Raw genomic sequence first — 11,671 nt, 5'->3', positions numbered from 1 at the left:
TGGAAAATGTGCTGAATGTAACACTAAAAAGAGCCAATTTATAAAAACTTGAAATTTTTTCTTAATAAATAGAGATGGCGGGACATTACAGTGCTTTCGATCTTTTTATAATGCAACACGAAAGAGATTTGAAAAAAGAACATTGGGATGACATTTCTCAAAAATATGAATTATCCGAAGATATGATGAGATTATACGTAAACAAATTGAATTGGTATAACATTGCAAAATATCAAACTCTGTCCCCAGAGTTCATTCAAGAAAATATACATTATCAATTAAAAGATCATATATCTGTTCTTTGTCTCTATCAACACTTGAGTATAAAGTTTTTGGATGAAAATAAAGATACAGTTGATTGGAACAATATTATAGATAGCGGTTACTATCCTGTGCAAATTTTATTGAAATATGTGACCGAGATCGCAAAATTTAAGGAAGAGAATCCTGAATATGACGAAGTAGATCATTAAAAATGACTCTAATCTTTTTAATTATTTTACTAAAATTTATATCTTTTCTTATAAAAACGTACATTAGATCGATGAAAAAATGATATCTTTCTTATACATGATGTTTAAAATTTCTAAATTTTCTCTTATTAAATGGCGGACTACAGAAAATATGCTAGTGATATTGAAAGGGCGGAGTTTAAAAATTTCTATCCAATTAGTAAACAACATTTGAATGAACCGAATAAAAGAACTGAGTTTAATATTGATTTTCGAGATAACTTTTGCTCGTCTAACTTCCAGTTTTATATTTCTGGAACTTTAACAAAACAAGATGGTCAAGCATATCTTGGAACTGATAATGTTAGATTAATCGATAATTTTATACCGTTTTTATTTTCTAAGATTGAAGTAAGAAAAACACAATAAATTGATAGAAGAAGTCGAAAACTGTGGCCAATTAAGCACAATTAAAGGAACTATTTCGTATTCAAAAAGTGATGTTATTTCTCAAACTTCTAATGGCTTTGAATCAGATTTTAAATTTGGTGTTTTTGAAGCAGCTGGAAATTTATCTCATTTTGGATTAGGATTTTTTGAAAATGTTACTATTCCGATCTATAAAGGAGGATTTTATCTAAGTTTTATAAGAGCAGAAGACGATGATGTGATTCTGAAGACTGCAACTGGAAATGTTATGCCTGTTGATGGAAAAATAACAATTACAGATTTTTATATTAGAGTTCCAATGATTGATTATAAAATCACGAGTAAAATAAGGTTGATTGATGAAATTACAAAAAGTCAAAAACATTATGTTTAATTTTCTAGATTGGCAATGTATTGAACAAAAAGGTATTTCCGGAACAACTTATTCGTTCGATATCACAAATATTTATAGAAATATCTTCAATCCCAAGTTCGTTATCATAGGTTTTCAAACAGATAGACAGAATAATCAAGAGAAAAATCCTTCAAAGTTTGATAGTTTGAATGTAAAAAATATCAGAGTAAAATTGAACGGTTCTTATTATCCAGATGAATTACAAAATTTAAACATTTTCGGAGGTCTTTTCAGAATCATGTATCAGATGTATCAAGATTTTAAGAAAGTTTACTGTAATAATAAGGAAATGTATTACAATCCTAAAGAATTTTTAGCGAATAGACCTATTTATGTCATTGATACAACAAAGAGTATGACAAATATTTCTGGTTCAAAGAACGATATAATTATCAATATGGATTTTCAAAAAGCTGTTACAAACGCGATTTGTTATGTTGTTGTGGTTTCTGAGAAATTTTTAGCCTATGATGTGATTAAGAACGATATTAGAGAAATTCAGTAGTTAATGATGTTCATATTATTCTCTTTCATTCCTTCTAAAACTTCAAAAATATACTCTTTCGCTGATGAAAAATCTCGATTTCTTCCGGAATAATCTTTGCAATCATAGACAAAATATCCTAAATAGTTGTACAATAGAATGAAATTATTTATATTTATCTCTGTTGTAGAAATGTAAACATAAACATTTGTGCTGAAAAATTTATACCTCGGCAGACTTAGTTCCATAATCTCCATTTATAAAAAAAATCTTTTTGTTTAAATGGAAGAGTATAATGCCAACTGTTACAAGTGTTATAATAGAGGAGAAATTATTGATAAAAGATATTTAGTTTGTAGAGATTGTAATTTAATTTTGTATGAAAGACCTAAACCTAAGAAATTTCGAAATAAACTAACACATTTGAATAATCTGCTTACAAAATTGCAATATGGAGGTAAAAAACAAACACAATTTGTTACAGAATTTAGAAAACAGAATAAAAATTTTTACTTATCTCTTGGAACCGTTGAAAAAATTATTTTCCTTTTCAAAGAATACATTAGGTTTGTAGGTATCGATACACACGTTTATTATGAAAAGATATTACCTGTATTTTTTTATTATCTAGATGTAGAATTTGTTTATGATTTTGAACCAGAAATCCTCGATGATTTTATAGTACATTTGGAGAAATTAAACGAAGAACCTCGTGAAAAGAATGCGGTTTTACTCACATTCTCCCCGACTTCTCGAGTGAAGGTTAGCGAATTTCATTTTTTCCGTCTTTGAATTTTTTCTATTTAAATGGAGTTCTTGAAAGAGTTAAATGATATTGGTGAATGCAAGTTTAAAGAGTATAAGAAGTTGAATGAATTAGAAGAAAAAAAGAAGTACAAAATCATGAATTTGGAGAAAATGAAAGATAAATTCGGGTTTACAATAATTGCCGAGTTGGAAGATTGTAAAGTACACTTACCGAACAGATTTTTGACTGTTTTGGATGAGAAAAAGATTAAAGAATTAAACAAAAATGAAAAATTACACTTGGTTGTTACTGGAAAGAAGACTATTAAAGATAAAGAAATTATAACAATTAACTTTGTAGAATAAAGTCTTAACTCTAAAACTTGCAGTCCCTCCCCACGTCATAGTACTGTTTTGATAACCATAGTTGGTGTCTTTCTTCATAGGAATCACATGGAATATTATCTACAGTAATACGTTTTGTTTCACACAAAATGTGGCTATATTCTATAAGAAAAATTCTATAATGCTCTTTAATGAATTGTGTTTGATAAATCTTGATACTCACAAAAATTCCTAAGAAATTCATCAATTAAGTCTTGATTATCTTGAAAGGACGTATAATATGGGAAAAATGTCATAAAAAAACGATGAAAACTCTCTGTTTGTTTATTTTTTACTTTCTTTTCAATATCTTTCGTAATTATATTAAATATGTAATCCCTTACTTTTTTAGTTTTTTGCCGATAGTAAAACACTCCATTAGACGTTTTTTCTGCAAAAAGACTTTACAAGTTCTTTGAATTCTGTATCATTTAAGGAAAGTATCGAAGACGGTATCAACTGTTGTTGAAAATAAACCGGCAATTCACTGAATTCATCTTTGTTGCACTGTTTTAATGCTAGAAATTGTAGAGACTTTGGTGAGTTCATGTTGTTTATTTAGTAGAAAAGTTTTTTATTAAAGTACAGTATGTTTTTAGTAAAAATGTTTTAAATTGATTAAATTTTATTAAGATTTCGAAGATTTTTCCTTTATTCGTAGCAGATTTGACAACATTTTACAAAGCACAGCTTAAGAAAGTAGAAGAAAACAGCTGTAGATTTGGTTAATTTTTCATTCCACAGAGTAGATAGTAATGTACCGATCGCTTTTGGAGACGAACGACTGTAGATTCGGTTAATTTTTCATTGAGATTTGCTGTGTTATTTCTCAGCTTCCTTTATGGTACATTGAACAGTATTTTACATTGCTTTTCGGTTGGCTCCGAAAGTGCGCCAGGAACCCCATATTATTATCTACTTATATATATATATATATATATATATATATATATATATATATATATATATATATATATATATCACATACACACACACTCACACACATACACACACACATATATATATATATATATATATATATATATATATATATATATATATGTATATCAATGTATATAAACTAAAAGTATCAAAATATTATATATTTTAAGTCCACCAATTTGGCTCACGAATAGGTTTATATTTCAATTCAGTTATAAAATACAAAAACAAAAATGTATTAACAGTTTATTAACCGTACCTTTCATTTCTATCAACAATTAATTACCATGTATTTATTTAACTTCGTTAAATCAAAATTTATAACGACGAATGGCCAACACAAAGCGTATAAGAAGGGTACTGTACCTGAATGAACTTTCAAAATCTCACTACATTAACATAATGCTCAATGTCTTAGGGTTCTGATCATTTACTTTAGTAATATTACATCGCCGAACGGCCATTATTTCAAAACTGTTATCTGTATTTGGTAGTTTTAATACCAATAGATTGTAATACAGTAAGAAAAAAGAACCAAAGTTCAGTGATACTTGTTGCATTATCGAAACAATTAAACGATTGTATATTAGTCAAAGGAAACAGTTCCAATTCGTGAGTAATTAAACGGTTCATAATAATCATGGGTTTTTAAGAGTAAATACTTTATGAATACTGCTTGTCTATTGAAATTCTGCTCGTTTTTCAGAGATGTACAACTAGAATTTACAATTTACACATATACATTTATTATTTTTCTGTCAAAATTCAATTGTCAAAGACTGGCACTTGATCTCCTACAAATCTGTGACAGTGTCCGATTCCAGCTGCTATATTAAAATGAAGGTGAACTAGAGCTAAACCCAAATAAACCCTTCCCACCATCGCTAAGCCATATAAAGAAACGTAGGTCCAACGTGATTATAGATCGTGTCTAAAACATCGCAGTCTAAAACATCAATTGTTCACCTGATTAAACAAAGAGAAGACCTCTTAACCTAAGTTACACTATATGTTGTAATCTATTTTTTTAAATGTCGAAACGATGTAAATATATTTGTTTGTGAATTGCTTTAGAAGAACGTAGCTCCAGTTTCCAGGAGTCAAGTTATGACAGCGTCAGATTCCAGAGTCTCCACTAAGAGAAATGTGAACTGGAGCAGAACTCAAGTTTAATACCCAATGCTAGATTAAACATCAGAGTAGCTGAGCACGTTAATGATAAGCAACGTTGCAAAACCTTAGACGTTGGTTGACAACAAATTAATTACCAATATATCGGACGCCTAAAGTGGAATCTCTAAAACAGTATATGAATTATACATTGAAAGAGATGATAGGAAATATACATTAATTTTATTATATAAATTGAGAAACGTTTTGTTTCAATCGTTTCTTACTCGTTTTACGATTATTAAGAATATCACATTGCATGATGCAATGATTGATCTTAATAGACCAACTGTCAAACACCGGTATATTACTATATTCCCACCTTCAATGTATGAATTTTGTTAAAAATTGTTCTACCAGCGGGTAATAATTTAACCACCGGGTCATACTAAGGCAGTCTCCTGCAAGTTATGTACATCTCTGAAGTTACATCCAGTTGCCGACATCTACTTGTCAATATGTATTGAGAGAGTATATACAAGAATAAACAAAAGAGAATATATATTGTAGTATATTGTTGTTATAGAGTGTTTTAGAGTGTAGACACACTTCAACGAGTTCCAGTCCAGGAAATTGCAAATGTGTTCATTTGGAAGGTACTGTTTTATTTTTGCATAAGTTGGAACCTTCAGTTAAACTAAAATAAAATATTAAATAGTACATTTTTAAATTACAGGCACGATAAAGAGCTCTTTGCAAAATTTACGTTCTCATAGTAAGGTAGGGTCTCAAAGAACACTTAATAATTTAATGAACACGTTATTGAATTAGAATAAAACTTCGAAATATTGTTTACAATCAAAAAGAGTAATGATCCTTTATAACGTCAAGCTGTTGCTATATGAAATGTGGTCAGTTTTTGGTTAAAAATACTTTTTCTATTTTTTCTATATTATAAAATAGTAAAATCAGTAATATGTGGAAGAGTTTGAGACATAATTTTGCGTGCGACAATATTATTAAGGCTAATGTAAGCATGTATGAATTATTCAATCTATAGCTTCATTTTCTAAAAAAGTACCATATTTATACAAACTTAAAGACGCTAGTCCGTAGTAACGGCTATATAAAAAAGTGAAAATTTGAGAAATTTTAACAGCCTGAAAGCACTGTGACAATGGAACTAATCTAATATTGTATAAAAATAACTGATAAGTGGAGGATTGAAAAAGATTTCATTTCCGTACGTCAGTCCGTATATCTTGAGAATAAAATCAACAATAACTTACAGATGTATGTCAGCCCATGGGAATTGGCTAAGCGCTGGTGAACATGTTTATATTTGTTTTATGTTTAACTATGATGGGAAAGGAAATATCGTAAAGAAACGAAAAGTTTACCTTGTCTGCAATCGAAATCTTACCTTTTTAAATAGGAGCTATGTATTCCCAAGATATAGGCCTATCTAGAAATATATGAATTCTGTATAAACTAAATTTGAATTATAATTTATATGTTTAAATGAAAACTATTTCAACATAAGCAAAAATGAGTTCTATGATGAAGCATGACCATCCTTGGGATTTACCAGAGTGCTATTATTGCCTATTACTTATTAGAATTCAAACATTTCTTTTTGTATTCCGGGGTATGATTAAATCAAATTTTGTGTGATTTTATGCCTCTCTCTCAGGAAATATAAAGAAAGAAAATAGGTCTTCACTTTGATAATTTGAATGCAACTTCAGCGAATCTTGTTATAAACATGATGTGGCTAACTCCTACCTTGAATTTACTGTGCTTTAAAGAATGGTATATATAATACATTGAAATATAAAAACATTGGTTTTATATCTAAATAACAGCGATAAAATATTAATACAGTGAATTTATAACAACAGTACTGTTAATGACTATCGTATTTAAATAAATGATTTAAATAAAATGTGCCAGGATTGCTCGTTTAATAAACGAAATCACAAAAGCGGCGATTTATTCGGAAGTTATTTGTTCAAAACGCCTTACATGTTTCATCTTGTACGCGTACAACTAACCCATCCATTAGGGCCATCCATGATCATTTGAAGTTTTGATAGATCGAATTTGTTGTATCTATTGCAAAACTAAAGCCATAACTAACTGTAATAAATCCGTTATAATATGACCCAGAAAAGAATTTTTTTTTGTTAGAAATATTTTAGTTTACGTCTTGAAAGAAAGAAATCTGTGTTAAATACTTTTACATATACTGGATTACGTAATATAAATATCCTCTTTTTCCTTCCTTTATAAGATTAAAGAATTTATTTTAGTTAAATAACCTTTACCGTCCAAAAACCAAGAGCAAATTTACACGGTATAAGCAAAGAACACTTAAAGTAACGACTGCAGTATTTCTATATAGTTTGTCTGACGGTTATACAACTACTATTTGTGTTTGAAAGGTTAGATTTGAGCGCAAAAAGCAAAGTAAGTTAAAATATAAGAAAAGCTTCTGCGTATTTTAATCATTCCAATTACCATCCAATATTTATATTTACTAAAATAATCGTAGCTGACGATCTATTTCTTTCGTAGGTTTTTAATAAAGTCCCGGTTAAGTGGTTATAAATGTTACATTTGCCTCTCAGTTTCTATACTATTTTAAGTTCAGAGTAATGATAAAAGGGATAAAGTAAGGAAAATCCCGTTTAACTTACCACCATTCCTCGTTTAAAATAAAACTTGAAACAGGAATTTCGAGATATATGAAGATAAATATTCTGTTATCATCTTTTGGGTCTAATAACGGAGACTGACACAGCATATTTAATGAAATAACGTAACAAAGTGTTTTCTTAGTTAGAGTTTGAAATATTGGTCTCAAGAGGGCGCTCCATCTAGTACCACGAAATTGAAATTTCCTCTGGAAGTAACATTATACATCGATAAACAAAGGACTGACTTCTCGTATATTTGTTATATAATGATGTTATTATAATGTCTTATATTCTTTATTCTATACTTCAAATATGTCTTTACCAATACAAAACTTCGCAGTTAAATCGACTACAAGGCACACATAATTCCTAAGCCTTCACATAGCTGATACACAGAAAACAGTTGGAATATTTTTCATAATAATAGAATAGAAACAGTAACAGAATAGTTAAAAATCCGCAAACATATCTTTACGTTGGGTTATTCAAAATTTGGTTACGTAAATTATATTCGTATTATGTAATCAAACAATAAATTTTTTTTCGTATTTCTTGAGGTAATAAGGTAATATACTGGAGGGAAAGAATTAATTTAAACACCTTGGTTCTGACACGTACCTACAAGTTTTAATGTTCAAGTTTTTTTAATAAAGAAAATTTTTTCATTAGTCCAAACCACTTGCAGACTTTGAAGACATTTCCCCCCCCCCCCGATAATCTGTCAACAAATATATTTCCACAAATTTTTAAAAGCGTATATAGATAAAACTTTTTTCTAATAACTGAGTTTTTCAATTTCTAAGTACAATACCACACATGTTGCAAAACCCTAGTAAGAATACTTGATTAAAATAATTTTAAATGTGGTCTCTGACAGTCAAAAACAGTTTTCTTGGCAGAACTGCAGCTGTCGAATGCTCCTGACGACCGTTTTCAGAGATTTATTACTAGATATTTTTATTAAGGACTATCATTTAATTCTAAAATGTCCATAGGTGTTTTCATTTAAGATAAATAATTTAATCTTGGAGCACCTTATTCGAAAAAACTTTAATAATTTATTTATTAAATGGATGCGTTAAGAGACTTCTTACCTATAAAGGATATCAGATAATTTGCCAACATTCTGTATATTCAATACAGCTTTTCTTAAACACCATTTGGAGTTAGATATATTTACTTCAAAAAACACAATACAAGCTCCCATCATATTGTTACAATGACATCTAAGGGTAACAATCAGTTCTAAAGAATATATTATTAACGAATTACTGGACAATATCAAGAATATTCATAACCTAAAGTACACAACTTTGCTCATACCAAATAAAGATTTTTAATGCCACATATTTGCTGTGTTTATATAAATCTACTCAAATTTTTTAATGAAATCAGTGGAATTAAGAAAATTTTCCTAGTAGTTTAAAATATTTTGTTCGACTATATATTTCCTAACAGCTTTACTTCCCTAAATATACTAATACGGTTACATATATCATACTCAATAATACAACATTTTATACATAATGGGAGATTTATACACCAATTTTGTTGAACATAAAATCTTTTTTTATTGAGTGAGACACTATTTCCTAGATATTTACCTGGAAGGTGAGATTTAATATTGGCCTGGCATATAATGTATTTCGCCCTAAACAAAGAATTAAGAAAAGTTTTAAGTTATATGATTTAATAGAGAATAGGCCATAACTATAAGTTTCCACTCCTAAATGACTATATTGGTCATTCTCGCTAACATATAAATCCCAAAACTCCCAGGATAGATGGATGATATAAGAGTTTGGTGATCCATCACCGACTGAAATACAACAGCTAACACATATACCCTGAGTTGGCAACTTTGGTGTAATCTACATTAGTCATTTCATTCTGACCTTTATACTATAAACTTAAGCAGCTTTTATTATATTAGATTAACTTTTGTACTAATTTGAAGTTCAGATATCATTAAAATGATTTGAAGTCGTACATTTTAAAATTTTAGGATATTGGAAATGATTTAAGTTGAAATCCACCTTTACTTAGACAATCCACATCAAACTATATTATATATTTTTAAGTTTCGTCATTATATAAACAAAATAATAATACACTGTACATTAAATGTAGCAATTTAAGTGCATACAATACTGCGTTACAATGAATAATGACATCAGTAAACAAAGAAATATTAAAAAACTTTTATTAGGATATTTTTAATGTCCATTATTGACCTCTGGAAAATATATATTATCACTCGACGATGTTTTATCAAATTTTTGCGGTAATCAGCAAATTTTTTACGACCTGTGATCCATGCAAACTATGATCACCACCAACAAAATGTTAAAATCTTCCAAGAAATATAGTGAGGGAAATTTCTTGCTCATAATTTCAAGTTAGTCCAACTGAGAATTTCAAGGAGCATATTAAGTACCTATTTGAAAATGGTATATGGGTTGAATTTAGTTGAATAAATGTTTACGAAATGGTTACGAATAAATGTTGAATTAAATAGTTTAGCGAAAATTTACCCATATTACCTTTTAGTTTCTAAGGTCAAGGAGCTATCTGTCCGTGATCATGCAATAACTATTGTTTAACATTAATATGACTTGAAGCTTAGTACATAATTTCCTCATTGTTTGAGAAAGAATTATAATGTGTTTTCGCTGGAAATGTCTGTACCGTTCGTCCGTATACCCGTATATGCAAGTGTTATTGATTTAATGGTACTTAAGGCTTAAAACTCGATCTAGGAACTGCAGATGATTCGAATACGTCCCTTCTAGTTTTATTTATAAGGTAATTCCTGTAATTATAAGGTCAAAATTTCAAACAAATGTAGTCAGTGTCACTGTGCAATAATGCTTGGTACAAACGGTCCTAAACACTTTCAACTCCATATAAAGGTTGTCTAGTTTCATGGACGAGCTCTATTTATAATATGCAAACATAAAAAAGTATTTAATCTGTAGGCTACTAATTCGTTACGTTTATTATTATTTATGTATTCTGTGGTATTATTTTTTGATTAAGGTTTTAATGCTTAATTTAGGCTTTGAACAGAAATGTTTAAAATAGAAGTTAACTTAAATAACCAAAAAAATACTATATATGTATAAAGATTTGTTATATGTATTTGACTACCAATTTTATTGATACAAATGTTAAGTTGTTTTATATGCTAAAAGTTTATTCATTTCAAACTAAAAAATGCACAAACTTAACAATGTTTGTTATAACTTTATTAGCTTTAAATAGACATTTTATGCGTTATTTTCATATCCATCCTAAATAATTACGTAACATAAAAATGGCCAATCTGAAAGATTAAACAAAAAATGTTTTGTGGTCACTCTAAACCACTAGTTTGGCAAGTGGTCAGACTAAAACCAATCTTTTACAAGTCACAAAGCTTTACAGATCAGAAGCCCACAACAAAAGCCCACCGCCTTTGTGCTGTTGACGTTCTAATAAAACCGAACCAGTGAGCATTCCTCGTACTGTTCCATAAAAACAATATAACGCAAACAATTTAGCATGGAATTTTTATATACAGGTTTGTATTACTACATTCAATAGATAGTGTATTTTAAGTTTTTATGCATATAATGTTATAAAGTCATTGTGGATTTTACCAGCGAATTTAAACCAAATTAATAAATTAAATTTTATTGGTTGTTTCCCATGTTTATTACAATAATTCAGTTATTAAATTTTACTACAATATTTTTTTGCATTTTCGAAATTTATAATATAGAAGACTGTGAAAGAAATAAAACCGAATAAATTTAAAAAATTTTCCTCTATTCTTAAAAAAAAATAATTTTAAAACAGTTTCTTTTAAACTGTTTAATTTTCATTACTAATACAAAAATGAACTACAAGAAAACAAAATTCTAAAATCTGAATATTTAAAATAAATTAAAACTTCATAGATTTCATCAGTAATTGCACCAGAACTTGTATTTTACCAACCCGATTCTATCGTATAGTGGACATTTTA

Source organism: Homalodisca vitripennis, unplaced genomic scaffold (genome assembly GCF_021130785.1).
Source record: "Homalodisca vitripennis isolate AUS2020 unplaced genomic scaffold, UT_GWSS_2.1 ScUCBcl_1368;HRSCAF=4906, whole genome shotgun sequence".
In the NCBI taxonomy this organism is placed as follows: domain Eukaryota; kingdom Metazoa; phylum Arthropoda; class Insecta; order Hemiptera; family Cicadellidae; genus Homalodisca; species Homalodisca vitripennis.
This window is presented reverse-complemented; position numbering follows the sequence as displayed.